This window comes from Anser cygnoides, chromosome 5 (assembly GCF_040182565.1).
Source record: "Anser cygnoides isolate HZ-2024a breed goose chromosome 5, Taihu_goose_T2T_genome, whole genome shotgun sequence".
Classification (NCBI taxonomy): domain Eukaryota; kingdom Metazoa; phylum Chordata; class Aves; order Anseriformes; family Anatidae; genus Anser; species Anser cygnoides.
In genome coordinates this window covers 31,546,149-31,563,617 of record NC_089877.1, presented here as the reverse complement: position 1 = coordinate 31,563,617, position 17,469 = coordinate 31,546,149, and the positions used below count along the sequence as shown (strand labels likewise).

The 17,469-nt window shown below is 39.1% G+C and overlaps 1 protein-coding gene across 8 annotated transcripts in view; it reads left to right on the top strand.

The window, feature by feature from the left end:
* Nucleotides 1-17,469, top strand: part of NUMB (NUMB endocytic adaptor protein) — a 95,546-nt gene that overhangs the window by 42,461 nt on the left and 35,616 nt on the right. For 7 of the 8 annotated variants that reach the window (XM_066998693.1, XM_066998690.1, XM_066998697.1 and 4 more), the window contains exon 2: nucleotides 5,628-5,744. The exons of the other annotated variant lie outside the window; for it this stretch is intronic. The gene's annotated coding sequence lies outside the window, so the exon portion shown is untranslated. The remainder of the gene's footprint in view (nucleotides 1-5,627; nucleotides 5,745-17,469) is intronic. 8 annotated transcript variants of the gene reach the window in all.

The following is a 17,469-nucleotide window of genomic DNA, read 5'->3' as shown; positions in this document are numbered from 1 at the left end:
AAGAGAATCTGATGCTTGCAAATGTGTCATTTTTCTTTATAGGGTATTTTCTCATAGACAATGAGGAAACAACAAAAAAATAAAACTCGTTCAAATACTTAAGCTCTTTAATAACAGAGAAGATTGAGTGACTAAACTAGGCTGCCCTTGCAAATTCTTCTTTTTCAGTTAAGGCTTCTTTAATGAAATTTATTTATGGTTGGAAAATGTTGAGTCTAAATAACTGAAGAGCATGTTATTGCATAGATGAATGATCTTTTTGTGTAATGTGTGTGAGTTTACCACTTTGCCTAACCACTGGAAAAAAACAGTTTGGCATAACTCTTAAATATCCTTGGTGTGAAGGCTGAATAAAGGTGGTTTGTGGCTTCCAACAGTCTTTTTTGAGGCATGTAATTCAAATGCCTGTAGTCACTTGCATAATTTTGCTGTCATGAAGCTAAATTGGACAAAGAAACATACATGGAATAGCTACTTAGCTTTTTTTTTCCTCCTAATTTATGCCAGTTCTCTGCTGCTGCTCTTTCTAAGTAAGATTCCAACTTCTCAGTCTTGATGCTGGTAAAATAGTGTGATAAAATGCTTATATTTAGAAGGAAAGGCTTTATATAAATGCTGTCAGCATCTCTGTCTACAGTGGTAAGCTAGGCTGCTTCAAATGCTGAAAGAAGACTATTATAGAAAGATGACAAGCTCTGTAGTCCACATATGAAAAACCTTTTCCTCTCCAGAAAAAAAATACTGCTGGAGAAGACCTCTGCCTCGAATAGTGGCAAATGTCTGGTGTGATGTGTGCAGCCCAAGAAAATGGAAGGGAAGGTGCTGCTGCACAGATGAACTCAGGAGGTGAAGTTCCCAAAGTCAGTAGCTGGACACAAAGCTTGGACACAAAATTCAGACACATAACTGTGTCTTCAGGGTGGGGACTGTTCTCCAGCAATTAGTCGGGATGGTGTGCTGCTGCTGCAACCAAGCCCGATGGAGCTGAGAAGATACAGAACAAACCATGAGCAGGGCAGAAGGATGACACTGGAATATGAATGTGGCACCTGAGAGATGATCAACCTTGGATGCAATGAAGGTTACCCTTTAAGAAGTGACAGGAGGTTCCTGCACCCATCTGTGCTAGGAAATAGACATAGGGAGAGCCTACAAATACTGGTATAGACAACCACTGGTTGAACTTGGTGTTTGGTGATGTATGGTCACAAGACAGTAGCTGCCACGAGTTAACCAGGGGTGAACAGTGGTGTGGTTTGAGTGGACTTTCTGCTGTGTGCACTTACGTTTTCTGGTACTCATGTTTTTTAGTGATACATAATGTCAAGGGGATGTAAGGTGATGCTGGTCCCCCAGGGACTGTGGTCAAGATCCACTCTTGTGGAACTTCCAACAAGAATGGATTATGCTGGCTCCCGAGAAGACCTGATTTTTGGCAGAGTGGAATAAGTTGGCTTTTATCTGAGTTCATTACCTGTGTCACTGACTCTGTGCATCCCCTGCTCCTAAGTTCATTCCTGTGAATGCGGTAAGGTAAAGTGTAATGTACGTGGGGGAATTACAGGATAATTGAGGAATGCATAATTGTGAGGGAAGGCAGTGTTGTCTTCCACCTAACTTTAATGACATTCTAAATGGTGGTATCCGTGTTATCAATGCCTAATGTATGAAGGACAACTGCATGTTCTGCAAGGAATAGAGAATTTTGTATGGTTTCTGGACTTAAAAAAGGAAGACAGAAGGCACTGTTGAGAAATGTGATCTGTGTATAGAGTAGTTATGCTAGGGTCACCTGCCCCAATAGTTGAGTTCATGCAGTGTACCGCTTGATGCAGTGGACCCTGTGACTTGTCACAGGTGAAGGTAACACAGCTGTAGCTTTTATGCTGGTTTGAATCTGGCAGTGTAACATCCAGTAGGCTTTGCACCCCGTTCCTATCATGCTTGCCGCAGTGCTGGGTGCCAGCTGTTACACTGCGGGCATTTTTAGAGTGCTCTCCTGTTCATCCTGCTTTCTGTTTCCCGGCTCAGTTGCCACCCCAGGAAGCAGCTGTCTTCTGTGGAAGTAAGGCGTTGTGTGGCTGTCTTGGTATGGGGAACAGGGCGAGTCTTCCTTTCATCTTTCCACCTGCACATCAGCAGCCCAAACTGTTCCAAAAATCTTAGTACCAGGAGTGAAATACGTTGCTTGCAACTGCAGTCATACATCGGCGGGCAACACGTGATATGGCGATGGCAGAATCTGCACGTTCGGATATTCAGAGAAAGCTTCTGAGAACAATGACTTTGATTTGCTCCTTGCTCTGTGCTGTGCCTCTTTTTAGGGAAGGTGGCTGGTAGCAGCAGGCATGGAAAGGCTGCTCTGGGTGCAGGGCTGTAGGATCGTCAGGTGATATTTCTGTCGGTGCTGAGCTTGAAGCTTCATTGAGTGCTCTGATGAGCATGAGACAGGGTGAGAAGGAAGGCAGTTTTCCTGGGTGTTTCCTGTTTGACTTCTCTTGTTCCTTTGCCAAGCAATTTAAAGTCGGGCAGATGACAGCTATCTGTATGATTCAAGAGGTTACAGCAGCCATATGATTTTTCAGCAGGCGTTACTTCTGGGCAATGCGTTTCTTGGCGCACTCTGCCACCAAGCTCTGAGCAGTGCAGGGTAGGTGCTCTGTGTGCTGCAGTAGATCATTATAGATGCTTTACTGAAGTGAAAAATTGTTGGTTTAGAAAGTTCAGAGGCATCTGGGATTTCACTGTCCTACCTGGCTGAGGTCGTTCAGTCACTGGTGTGCTCTTGAGGGCTGTAGGCATCCGTGGAGTCGCTGTATTGCCACTGTTCTTGGCAGCCCGGCCTGCACTCCGGCACTGGCTCATGGGCAGCCTGACCCCCCTCTGGGAGAACATCAGCTGCCACGTGGCAGTGGGATGTGTTTAACCATCTGAAAGGGATGGAAGCGTGATCCCCAGTGAGATAAACGGGATCCTGTTTTCCCTGAGATTGTGTCAGTGAGGGAGGCAGTTTCTGTGCTGGTGACATAACTAATGCGAGGGCAGCTTTAGGGGTCTGTAGTCTCCGTCCTTACCTCGGTAGTTCAGGGTGATGTTAATATTGGACTTTCTTATTGGATTTGAACAGCAGAAATAAGAAAGCCAAGAGCTCACGATGTTTGTTATTTGGACAACTTTAACCTAAATTTCATCGGAAGCAGGTTTGGTGGATTAATTGAGCCCTGATATGTTTTTCAGTTAATGGTATTTTTTTGCCTGAATGTAGTGATGCTGAAATGAGTTAACTTCCTGTGAGATGTTGAGATTTTTGACCATAAATCCAGTTTTTCTTTCTTGAGGAGTATATTTTTGTCCAGCACCATCTACTTAACAGCACCCACCTGAATTCCCCAGGACTTTGTGCCTTGGTTTGCTCTGAGAGAAATGATGGGAAGAACAAGTAATTGGAGGTCTATTTTTCAATCAGCTTTTATTCAGGCCTGTGTTATCACTCCTTTAGGTTCAGTAGTAATTGTTGAGACCTGAAACACCAGACAATTACAATGCTGATAGCTTCAACCAACTTACCACTTCTCCCAACTAACAGGTTAGGCCAGGCCATACACCTTTATTTTAATTAGCATCAAGTAGAAAAAAAATCTGCAAAAGTTCATCTCACTTCACTGAAGACTGCCTTTTTGCTTGTCTCAGCTGGCATCGTTTTTAAAATAAAGTTGATAGGTGCTCAGTTGCAGTATGTGACATTTCTGTAGCTCTCACCTGGCCCTCACTGACAAAATCCTTACTGATAGCTTGAGATATTTCTCACTTATTACAGCAAGTATTGCTTGTAATTATCCTTTCATTTGAGGATTTTGCTGAAATAGATGGGATTTTTTTAATATTCTTCTGCTGTCTTCCTTAAAGTGACCGTTTACTTGTAGATCAGTGGAAAAATGAACACTGTAGTTTAGATCCTTAGATGGGAGAGCAGCTCCTGGGTAATGGGGGATGAGGAGCTTTGTGAACATCCATGGTTAGGGGATGGCAGCATTGGTGGAAGAAAGCGGTCGTCTCAGCTATTTGTGTGTTAGACTGGGAAACTGAAAGGTAGCACTAGCATTTTGAGATGCATATCCTAACTTGCTTTTGAATCTACAAATGACCTGCTGTTAAATTTCATGTCACTAATAAGCGCTCAGTGTCTCACTGTACTAAGAATATGGTAACGCTTCTGTTGTTAATATCCAGATCCTGTAGACAACTTCAGTGCAGATTGTTTATTATTACTACATGAAGGTTAATTTAAACTGCTCATGTTCGGGGGCACATTACGGTCTTTTCTTAAAATCCATTTTGATCTGAGTACTTCTTGCAAGGAAAACAAACATGCAGAGGCTTGTTCTGGTTTTCATATGTGTGTGTTTGTAGTAATTGTCTGTATTGTAGCAGAAAGTCCATGCTGATCTTGAAAGAGATAATAAAGCCTGGATGTTAACAGATGGAATAAGTAAGTGCAAAGGAAAGCTAACAGAAAAAAGCTGAATTAAAATTCCATTATCTTATGACCAGGAAGGCAGCATGGTGAGGCTGAATACATTATATTCTAAGCCAAAGACTTGGCTTCTGCGCTAAGTTACTGTAGATTTAATTTTGACTTGAAGTTGAGGTGCTGATGTGAGCACTTGTAGTGCAGGTAGTAGGTGAGGCGGTTTTACTCGTTTGAAGCAGTCTGTCTCGGGTAATGAAATGGGATTTTTTTTCCCCCCTTTCTCTACTAGAGGATATGATAGTGGACTAATTGGTTTAAATGTGGTCTACAGGCTGGAATTAAGCTCTCATTGTGGTGCTGGAAAGGCGAAGTATTTTGACTAGACTGTTAAATTGCTCCCATTTTGTGATTAATGTTTTCTTTTAAAGAACAACTTCACTATCATGGAGGGATTTTTAATTATTAATTTGGTATTGGGCAAAAAGGTCGTAAATGATCTAGTAATGTTTGTATGTTAAATACTGAGTTATTTATTTAGATAAATATATTTTCATTGTCAGATACACTTAAAATAGATCTGTATAACTGTTTTTTTTCTCTCCACTGAGACTAAAGGGAGTCTAAATAACCAGTTGGATGTGGACCCCTGGATTTAAAGACATCTCAAGCAGTCTTGATAATTCTCAGCGAGTATGTAATTGCAGATTCGCAGTATGTTATTGCTCATCAGCAATAATGTGATACTGATTCTAGTGATCATAATGAAATCTGGTAACTTCTGTGAAAGGAAATGTCTGAGAGAGTGCTGTCAGTATTTGAAAAAATAGTGCCAGTGAGGTTTTGTAGCAAGAGCTGTTAAATACCTGTTCTTGGCATCCCTAAACACAAACATTACTATCGTTAGTAGAAGGCTTTAAATGCCAAGCAACAGGAAAAAGGAGTAGGGAGGGAATGTATCAGTTTATATGAGGCAATCTGAAAACCTTGATGTGGAGTTCTTCAAGACAAAAAGCAATCCAAACAAAAAAAAACTAAATGCAGTTTGATTGATTTGTCTTTCTATCCCTTAATACTTTCTGGACAACAACTCCCTGCCCTCCCACTTGGCCATTTCTAGCACGTTGGACCTGACTTTATCATCTCTGTTTTCTTTCAGCCCATAAGTTCTCATCTTTTCGTGTATCCATGGAGTCACGGTTATAGCTCCAAGAGAGAAGAATTTTGCGAGAGTGATTTTAAGAAAAGCACTATTGCAGGACCCGAGAAAAAAACCGTAAGTACCCAAGTCAAGATATTCTTACTACTGTAGGAAAGTTACATTCTGTTGATTTTGATTCTGTGGTACTTGGGCTTGGGGAGTTGTTTTAGCCACAAATCATATAGATCAGAGTTTTATGAAGATAAATACTTTTAAAAGATACCATCTCTCTTCAGTTATGTTGCTACATCTGAATCTCAAAATTACTAAGTGCGCCATTGAAGTTGTGCTTGGATTTAACATTTCTCACAGTAGGCAGATGTGAGAAACATGAGGCATGAAATGAGGTTTTACGTGCTGTGTAATCATAAAGAATACAAGTTGTGTATGTACAAAATTGTACCGAAAAGCTGGCGTTGTGTTAAAGAATCCCCTGATTAGACACTTCTCATAGGGGCTATGGTGACAGACTTCTTAGACATCTTCTGAGTTCTCTGGTAAAGGAACAGAATGGGTTGTATTAGAAGCTAGAGAGGATGAAGAATATTTTTAAATGTATTTAACTGGTTCTCTCACTAATACCAGAGGAAGAATTCAGAAAACATTGCATCCTGTGTGCTTAAAAAAACATAAAGTTTGTATCTTATTTCATTAAGCTAGCTTCTGGTTTGATTATATTTGTGTAAAACAAACAGATTTAGGAAATAATACTGTTAGTTCTAGATGATGTTTTGCAGAGCTATTATGAGAAAACAGTTATGAAACAACTCATACTTGCACTGAACAGGTGTACAAATGTTGACATTAATTCCTAGTATAGTAAATAAGAATCATATTTCTGGTGAAGAAAGATTTGTTGTTATAAGTCAACCACAGTTGCTATGTTGGACACCACAGGGACTTCTCTAAGAAGATTTTACCTATCTTACATGTTAAAACGAACTTTTTTGTATTGCTAGGCGTATTGACAGATGGTCAAATATTCTGACTGTCAGAAAAAGTTACTATACTTCTTCTCTAGAGTCATTTCCATTATCAAGACCGCTATTCTCTCAAAAGCTTGACACAAAGCCTTCACAATTTCACTTTGAGTTATAAATTAATATTAAAAATGTCTTTGGTAACAGTTAGTCTTCTCCTTGCATTGGCTGCAGTCAAAAGTGTGTCTGATTTAGTGTGAACAAGCTGAAGAAAATGCAGAGATAAAAGGACCTTAATTATATTTATTCAACTGCTGGAGGATGGGAACGAGTGAAGTGTCTTGAATTGCTACATAACAGCTGCCAAGCAGTAATGGACATGAGTGCTGCAGTAACAGTATAAAATGGAGTCATCTGTCATCTTGTGAACATACTTTGAGCTTATTTTTTCCTCGTACATAGTGCATGGTAGTTTAAGCAAACTTTGATTTTCTAATTGAGATTGACTAGTGCACACATGGCTTGTTGCCACAGTAATTCAGATTTGGTGAGCTATCTGTAATACACAAATTCATGGGCTGATTTTCATTTAAATGTCTTTAGCTGTGGAAACTTCAGCTTCTGTGGGCTTGGGGAAGAGAGATCCATACCACACAGGGTGAGCCAGCTGTTGTAGGTCACAGTGCAGCCGGATGGCAACAGCTCTAGTGGGATGCTGTGAAAACTGTAGCATGAGATCTTGGCCAGCTGAATTCGTGGTGAATGGAGACCAGCCAGAGTTGTGCTGGTTCAGAACAAGAGCTCTGCAGCACAATATTCTCTCTGATCTGGTGTGGTCAGTAGTGGATCCCAGGGAAAAATATAAGGTGAAGGAAGACATGAAATAAGCCTTGCCAACTTGTCATATTGGACTGGACATCTCCACTGCAGTTTCTAATAGCCTTTGGAATTTCTGATCAAATAATTACATTTTTTTTTTGAATCCTGTTGTATTTTGCAAAACATCCTGAGGCAGGGAATTGTGCAAGTTAATTGCGTATCATACGAGAAATAGTCTTTTATTTTGAAACCTGTGCTGCTCAAGAATTCAGTTGTTTGTCCTCAGTTTCTAGAATATAAGAACTGGCAAATCATCATCCCCTGTTCATTTTCTGATGCTTGTGGTACTATACGTTCTGTAGCTCTACCCACTAGCAAGTTGCTTTTCTGAGGTAAATACCTTTGTATCTAACCTTTCCCTGTACAGAAGCTGTTATGTAGTTCTAATTGTCCTTGTTACCCTTCTGCACCTTTTTGTTTCATTTCAGAAATGATGGAGTACCTACAAGAACTGCACAGTATTAAAGATGATTGCAGCCTATTTTTTTCTTGTGGCATCTTTCTGGTTTTGTTCTATTCCTTTCATAGTAACTTCTAATAATGTTTGATTATTTGACAGCTACATTTTCTATTTATAGAGGACTAAACATGTCACTCATGATGTTTCCTAAACAATAGTAATAGCTGAAATCATATTCATTGTTATTTATAGTTAATGTCATTCTCTTACCCTTCTTCCATTTTGAGAGCATATGTGAATAAAATAAAAATCACTGTTTGCAGCCGAGATCCCTGTTCTGCATCCCAGCATGCTGCTGTCCTTGTAGATTTACCTAGTTTGATTTACTTAGTTTCTCTCTGTGTGCCATACTTGCTGACAGACTTGTCCACGCTGGTATCTGTTTCCACTGATGATTTCTCATAAAGCTGATAAAAATTTATAGCTTATTGTTCCAAATATTTTCAGAAAGTGGACCATTCAAACTTGTGGACTGGACTTAAGGCTGCCGTATGTTCTCAGTGGAGGACATCGGTGCTGGATCAGTTGTCCAAAATGCTGTGGTTTTCACCTTTGTGCTGATCATTTCCATTATGGAGAAAGCATTGCATAACCCCTCAGTAAAATACATCTTTTTCTTTTTTTTTTTTACCTTCCTGAAATGGACCCTCCAAATAATCTAGATTAGAGTGCATGTTGGTTCCTGACATGTGTGCCCTGGATCTGTGGCTTGTTTTTCTGCTTTTTCTGCTGTCACTTAAGATCCAGAACCAAAAAGAGCATGTGCCTTCATGTGTTTCAGACCTAACAGTAAATAAGTAACGATCAGGTCAGTAGCACGGAAGTGTGATTTATTTATTTATTTATTTATTATTTGATCTTTTCTACTCTTAAGTAGGAGATGTTTGCTATTCTGGATACAGTTCTTTGTCTATTCAAAAATTGATTACTTGGTTATGAAACACTCACAGGTATTAGTGAAGTAACTCCAGCGTAAAACCATAGATTTGTATGACTGATTTACCAAACAAGTAGGCTTATTTTACTTGTGAAAGATTTTCTTTCAGTTCTGAAAATGCATTTATTTTTGTGAGTGTTGACATTTAACTTCAAGCTTTGGTTCCTGGATTTAGGTGACTAAAGGAAATCTTTTCCCACTGTTTCAGCCCATTCTGTACTTTTTTTAATAGTATCTGTTCTAAATTCAACATGTATTTGGACAGATGAGTTTTAAACCTGAAAGGCTAATTTTTGAAAACCTTAGTTATCCAAGAATTAGCTACCCTAGAAATAAATGATTCACTTGGAAGCGGAATGGCTTGGTTAGTTAGCATTCGTCACATGCATCCAGATGAACTGCAAAGCAGAATTGCTTGAATTGCTTTCTGTGAGGCACAGCTAGTGTTTCTTTAGAAAACTTCTGCTTATTTTCAGTTGGTTTAGGTGGTATAATTCAACTAGCTTTGTATCACATAGAGTGTTTAGGAGACCTGCTTTTTGCTATTGGTTGATGATCATTGCAGGTTATTTTTAGAGTGAGCCCATATAACAAAGGGATTTACTGCCTTGTATCTCTGCACTTAAACATAGCAGCAAATTGTATGGGACTGTAGTCAGAGCTTGTAATGGCTGTGGAGTCTGATGAATCGGGACATTTGCTTTAGAATAGTTGCTGATGGAGAAAATGAGGATTTGTTTTTTCTTGTATTTATCGAATTTCTGCACTGGGAGGGGCAAGTGGTTTGTAACGATTGGTAGAGCATTACCTATTACTAGGAATAACTTCAGCCTTACAATGATCAAATGTATTTTTCTGACAGTTTAACTTCTAAGAGTCTGGAATGGGATTGCTGTGCTGCTATGTCTGTTGCATACAGTCATGGAATACTGAACACTGTTTAATTGCTGCAGCCTGTGAGTATTTGTTTGAACAGGCTGGCATAACTTAAAAAATTCTGAGCTTTAGGACAGGGCTTATGGTAGCTCAGTGTTTTAGCCACCAACTGTTAATAGTGTGTTGGAGTACAATTCATGATTTCATTTCCTGGTATTTCATAATCTATGTGCAATTTTTTGTTTAACTCTGGTTGTTTGCCAGTAAGACCTTGTTGTGTTAACATTTTTTCAATGTTTTCCACCCCTGTCTGTGATGCAGATAAAATTAGCGAGTGCTGGGAAACAGCTGTGGAGTGCTCACATGATCAGTTACCTTAGCTCAGGTATGAGACCGCACAAAGTGTGGTAGATAGAACATCTTCAGTGTTTCTACAGGGGTTTATGATGACTGGATTAACCTTTAAATGTGCCACCTTCTGCACCCCCTGGGCCAATGTCAGCTTTGAGAGGATAGCGAGTACCTCGCATCGTGTGGTGTCAGAGCATCACAATTTCGAAGAAGAGCATCAGAGCAATTGGTATTATCATTACAGCTCTGACCTCTTCGTGTTAACATGTGAAGGCAACAATTTCTGCTGTATTTTCAAGCTATGGTCTAAACATTACTTTCACTACCAGAAGGTGGGTCACTAGAAACCATCACAAGTTTCCCAAACCGTGAAATGTGCAATCTTCTACAGCTGATATGCTGGTTTTAGTGGTCTTTCTATTATGTATCCAATGCTTTATTTTTCTGCATCAAGGAAAATACCCTTAACTTAAGCTCTAATTAACAGTAATAATAATGATAAAATGTATTTACTGGCTCAACAAATGAACTCATGCTTCACCCTCGTGTATTTTGACGTCTTAGAATGCTTACTGGTAGTATTGTATTATTAGATCTTAATTGGGTAATGAAAGGGTAAATGGGTTGGAAAGCCATGTGGTGCATAATGTGGTTAGTCATACTGTATTGCGTAAGCCGAACTGTTAACATTTTGGTGAGAATGCTCATATGGTTACATGCCTTCATTTGCTTTAGTGTGACAGTGCTGGATTTAATTAGATTTTATGGGATCTAAACTTACAAAAAGGCTCAAAGTTCTGCATTCAAAACCTGACACGTGGGATGACCTTTTCTTCCTTGGAAGATAAAGGTACTCTGTGTTCTTGTGCTGGTGAATAATTGCAGTGAAGCTGTTGCAGGGCAATTGCAGCAAGTTTTGGCTAACCTTTACAGTAGGCTTGAAGAGATAGGGCATTGCACGTTTTTGTGCTGTGTAAGTGGGAGAGAGGGGAGAGCGTTTGTTTAGCATCAATGCTTAATAAGGATTTTTCAGAGAAATAAAACTTCATTCTTGCAGCTTTTTAATAGACAGGGACATGCTATTTACCTTGTCTGTGATATGCTTACTTAACTAGCTCATCTTTTAAGTGAAACTTTCTTACATTGTCATCGTAAATGTAGAGAATTAGATGGTGCATTAGAAACCAGAACAGATCTTAATATTTTGAATCATTGCTTGTATTTGCACTCATACTACAGTTAGAGCTGCCAAAACTAAATCTTGTCAAGAAAATGAAATAATCATGTTCCTTCATTGATGTCATCATGTCCTGGTTATAAGCAAGATTTACAATAAGATTAAAGTATCAGCAATGAACTGATGTTTATAAGAAAAAGCAATGTGCAATACTATTCTGAAATATGGATGTTAGAGTTATTTGTACTTCTGGGTACGGATGGACCCTTACGGATTTCATAGTAAAATCCAAGTTTTAGTAATGCTAAAAGATGGCTGCTAGGCATGGGTCTTTGGACAGGTGTGACCAGGTTGTACTTGCACAAGAAGTCAAAGCCACAGAGTTTTCTGAGGATACAAATCTTTCCAGCCATGCTGAGGAGTGTGTTAAGTTTTCTCCTAGTAAGTTAAGTTAACATTTTCTTTTATGAGACAGATAATTTACATGTTCTCTTAGATCTGAAATATTGGGTAACTTTGGAACATGCTTATTCACAAACCTATGATATATAGAAATGCCTGGTATTTCTTAGGCAAAAACCAGAGATGATTAACCTGTTGCTCTGGGTTTTGGGCTCTGTTTGTTGTGGTCCTTTGTATTAGCAGTATTAGATATGTTTCACTGGGAAAAAGCCCGTAGGAGCTGATAGTTGTGCAGCTGCTCCTGCCTCACCCTTGTGCGGCCAGCAGACAGCAGAAGTATGAAGAGACTTTTTTTTTAATAGTCTGATTGTAATGTGTTTATTGAATTTGTTTTATGTGGAGTCTATATGAATTATTTTAAAATGTTAGAAAGATACTTATAGCACGTTGTTCTTAAGCCCAGATTTCTCCATTGTTTGGAATCTATACTTCCAGGAATTCTGTAGATGTGTGAATTCAGTCTGCTTGTCATGCCTTATGCTTGCAGGGAGGACCTGAACTTCAAAGCAGGAAGATTGCAGGGCGGGTGCTCTCTCCCATACCCTGGCTACTCCATTTGTTGCAGGCTGTCAGGAGTGCTTTGCCCTTATTTGACCCATGGCTTTTTTTTTTTTTATTGGTAAAGTAAATAGGAAACTGTATTCAGCTCTCAGAGAACACAGCAAGTAATCCCAAGCCCTCTGAATGGTTTCAAAAAAATCTGGCTGAACTGAGGAATTGCTTAAAATTCGTTTTTATCCCTTTCCACCACAAACAACAACAAAAAGATACCATCTATCTATCTGAGTGCAGATTAAACAACCTTTCTTAAGGCTGAAGTTCAGAAAAATGTTAAAAATGGATTTGTACTGGTTTTGTTGTCTTCAGTGTTGAAACTGTAAGTGGTTGCTCTAAGTGCAGAATTTGTAGTACAGCTAGTCTAAAATCTAACCGCTTAAATTTGTGAATGCAGTTCAGGTACTGCGTTGTCCTTTTGCCTGCAGATCCCGTAGTTTGAATTAGCTTGTAGCAGCAACTGCTCTGTGAGAAACGTTTATGCAAAATGTAAACGAACTGCTTATCTGAAGGTATGGGTACACGAGTAAACTCCTGAAAGGCCAGCTAAGCTCCAAATTTGCATCATCAGCAACTCCTACGTGATCCAACTTCAGTTCATGTGAAAGCTTACCCAACCCTTACTGAAGGATAAATGGCTGGTTTGCATTTACAGAAAGGTAGAAGTGAATGCACTTGTAAAGCAGTGCAGCTAATAAGACATGAATAAACATCCTAGTTTATCGTGCAGTAATTTGTTCTGTAGCCATAACCTGATGATGCACAAGGCAATTAAGCCAATTGAATTGAATTGGTTTCTACTTTTTTATTGTAAACTCTGCATTTTTCTACACTTCACCATGCACCTTTTTCTATGTTTCTGTCACTGTGCTGTCCCTTAGTTGTCCTTGAACTGCTATGGATTAAAATGAGACTTTTTCAGGTGGTGGAGAGAACAATGGTGCCAAAGCTCTCCTGAAATTGTTTTGCTATAGAAAAAGAGCTTTGGAGCTGTGTTTTCAGAATATCAAAATATATCAATTTGTATAAAAATAAATGGCAACATAAATTTATAAACTCACTAGGTGAATAACTTGCCTTTTCCATACCTTTTGTAGATGCTTGTATGGTGTTTTGGGAACGAGTCTAATGTTGTTATCTCTTAGATTGCAAAAGTGGTGGAGGATTTTTGTTTGTTTGTTTGTTTGTTTATTTTGCAACGGGCATGACCATTCAGATGCTGAGCAGTCTGCAATAAGCCTTCTGGTAAACATAACCTTAAGGAGCTGCAGAACTTGAAGTGGATCTGTTTCCTCTTCTCACCAGAAGTTCAATGCTTTCAGCCTTTCTTACCTGTTTGACTCTCATGTGACACTACTTTTTATTTTAATTAGTTTTTGAGTTTCTCATCTTGCTTTTTAACCAGGTTTGTCTTCAAAAATTATACCTCCACTGTCTTTTCTCTTGGACCAAACTGGATTTTGGGTTGTAAAAGTGAAAAGGAAATAGTTTTTTGTTAGTGGCTTGGTTTATTTCTTCTTGTGCATGTAAAAAAATATTTTTAATTATAGGACAAAAATCAGTTGCTAAGTATAGAAAAATCAGTGCCAGAACTTTCAACTTTCATAATCCTAAGACAGAGTACAATACTTTTTGGTGTCAGTAATGCTGTCAGTGTAATGGAAAAAACCCTGCTAGCTTGTCGCAGCCTCAGTTGGCATCTGTTGGTATCTGCAGACATGCTACACTTACGTGAAAACGTGAAATACTTTGCAGGGAATTGAAGTAGAGAATGCTCACTCTGGATGTTTTCTACAATTCCAGGGTAAGGATTTTGAGCTTAGGTATATTTAGTAGGAATTTCAGCATTTAATTGCAGCAATTCATGTGCTTCTCTCCTGAATCCTCAAATATGCAGCCTGTGTGAATTGTTTTACTTAGCACTTTTGCATCAGGTGGCAGTTCTAGTTATATTGGGATGACATGCATGTTACTAACAAAGTAGTTGTTTGTAAGGCAAACTATTTGACAGCCTACTCAAAACAGTCTGATGTCTCAGAAAATACAAGTGTGGCAGTTGGAGAAAGTTAATCTTGCCACTTGTAAGTATTTCTGTTAAATAGGAAGGCTATTTTTAAACTGCTTGTTGCCAGTGTGACCACAAAATTAGAACAAGTAGGAAAATGGGTTTGGTTTTTAGTAAGAAGGAAATACTCTTGGGCAAAATGCCACTTGAGCTTATCATAGGAAGCATAGTTCAGGAACTCTTATTCTCATGCTTCTCTGTGGATTGAGATTCCTGGTAGGAGTAAATTGCTGCTAACGTACCAGTCATATGGGCAAATACATATTTCCTTGGACATCTCCCATGAAATACTAGTTATGTAAGTTTTACAATAAGGTGATGAGACTGTGATTTCAGAAGTGGCACAATGGCTGTGTGTTGTTTTGAACTCTTGTTTTGTTGCTTACTGGAGCTTTTGAGATTCGGAGTACCTTGAAAACTTTTCCACAAGTTGTTTTTACACATTTATAGGTTTGAAATTTCTACACAATGTTGTTTCATTGGTCATATCGAGAATGCTGGCAGATGAACCTTGCTGTGTCTGTTCGTAGCTGGTGAAGAGTCCATTGCTGTTTTTGGCAGAGCGGCCGAAGGGAGTACAGTCCGTGTGCCCCTTTCTCAGTCACCTGAGTGCGAGGTCTGGCGGTTGCACTGTAAGCTACATAGCTGCCCAGGCCTGTGAACTTTGCACTGAAGCAGCTGGAGCAGAGGTTTTCCTTGTGGGGCTGTGGGACTACCAAGCTTCAGCAGGGACAGGAGTGGTTGTCTGTCCTGCCGAGTTGAGGTATGCTGTGTAGATCTGCTGCAGAACGTGTCGCCTGCCTGAGGTGACTGCTAGGCCCGCTTGAATTTCTGCTTCCTGTAGACTGAGAGGCCCACAGACTCCTTTGTCTGCAACTTATAAAGCAAAATATATAACTAATAATGCTCTAATGCCCCTCTGGAGAGTAGAAAATTGCATCTCCTCTTAGCAGAACTTCCAGAATTTGCACGTTCAGACATTTCAAAATGGCGGTAGCTTGTAATCTGAATCCAAAGGATCCATGGTTGTAGAGGAGCTGCTTCAGCTTGTTTAGTGATAAGAAATATGCATACTTTTATTTTTTTTTTTGTATGTGCGTATGTCTTCTAAAGTAAATTTAATAAAAAATACTATGTTATTTAGATGTCATGGCTATTTGAAGCCCTTGATTCTCTTCTAAGGACAGTCGCCTGGCCTTTGCTGTACATCTAAAACCTTCACTGAATTTACAAGAGAGATTTTGATTGCCTGAGGTGCTATACCTTACTGCTTTCAAACACGTATCAAGCAGCTTTGAGCACAGGTAGTTGCTGCAATAGTTGGAGTTTGCTTTGGCTGTTTGCTAATGTAGAAATACTCAGTGAATTATCACATGCTCAAAGAGTGCCTCACAATGCTGTGGGTCCAGGTAGCATTGCGTTAGTTTGTCTCTGAACTCCTGCACCTAAATTGCACACTTACTCGCACTTCAAGTATTAGCTTCAGCGAACTTCATTTTCCCAATTTCAGTGATGTAATGCTGTACTCTTTACTCGTGGTCCTATCTTTAAATCATCACTTATTTTACAATATTGCTTTTAATTAATAGATTACAGAGATATGGGAGTTCTAGAGGAATAAGCCAGTGCTATGCCCATGAGATTAATGGGAACTGACTTTCCTAATGACTTGCAGCGTGAAGAGAAAAGTAACAATTGCTGAAGGAAAGCGTGGTGTGTTGGTGACAAAACTCAGACTTTTGTTATTTGGAATGGCTAAAGTACCTCCTGAGATATGAAAACACTTGAATGTTTTTAATTTGCCTGATCAGTAGGCAGTGTTTTTTCTATAATGGTTTTCATTTTTGATTTGTGTTCAGCTTTGAAGTTGTTGCATTTTGAATTTAAGCTTCTTAAATAGGTACTAGAAACATGTATGTACCGATTTTTCTCAACTGTTAGTTACCAAGTAGTTTTAACTGGAAAGCAATGTAGGTTTTTTCAGGGTTTAAAATAGTGTTAAAACTGATTTTAAAGCTGCTTTCATTCTAAGTGCACCTGTTGACATCCATAAACATCTATATTCTGCAGCTTAGTTAATGTAATGGGAAAGAAGCGTTTATAATCCAGTTAGATTTTGCTGCCTTGCATTCTGCAGCATCTTTGTTATGCCAAAATGAGATGTAATGTTTGTCAGAAGGTTTATTCTTCAGGAAAGAAGAGTAATAAAGCCTCTTGGCAAGTTTTCTATATTCCCCGCATTGTATCACATGTAATTTACTTCTGTAGCTGAATATTGATTCTTTTTATAAGTACTTTCTCTGATAGCTTCTTTGCTAGTTTGAATCTCGTAGAAGTGAGCATGTCTAAACTGTAGTTTAGCTAGTATACAGAAATTAGTATATAAGTGTATAGTGTATAAAAAAACATCTAAACCTAGGCTTTGGGTGTGTAATTAGAGAACTCTCTTCCCCCTTCAAAGAGGAAATTTTTTGGAGATTTTCCCAGGACATGGAAGTCAATGCAGTGCCTTCCTCAAATGTATTTCTCATCATAGTATAAGACATTGCACCAGTAGGCGAGGCTGGAGCTGGACTGTGCCCCTTGAAGCCTGGGCTCCCATCTGCCACTCACTGTTTACCATTGCTACACTTTGGGTTCATCATTTCTTGAGCTTGTGGCTTCCTGTATGTATGCACGCATGCTTACATATAACACAAGTGTAGATGTTCCCAGCATCATCTACCAGCATCATCTGCTTCAGTAGGACTTTAAAAAGCGTGAGCCCATCACCCATACTTAAAGAACAATGCAAGCACCTAATTTTAAGAGACGTCTTAGGACTATGAATCTTTGTCTTGCATGGGTGCTGGAGAAACCTATGGTATTCATGCCCTGTTCTTCATTGCCGTAGGTGTTTAAATTCAAGGAGGCAGGATTTCATGCCCATCACTCTTCAGAGCTTCTCCGTCAGCTATTTTAGGTAATTTTATGCTCAGAGTTACAGTTATTTCTGGGTCTAATGCTTTATTCAGTTGTTGTAGAAGGATATTAAACTAGTAAGTTGGACTTGTGTTTTCCACTTTGAAGTGACTATATACCCCTCTTTTCTCTGAATCTATATCCAAAATATTTTCCT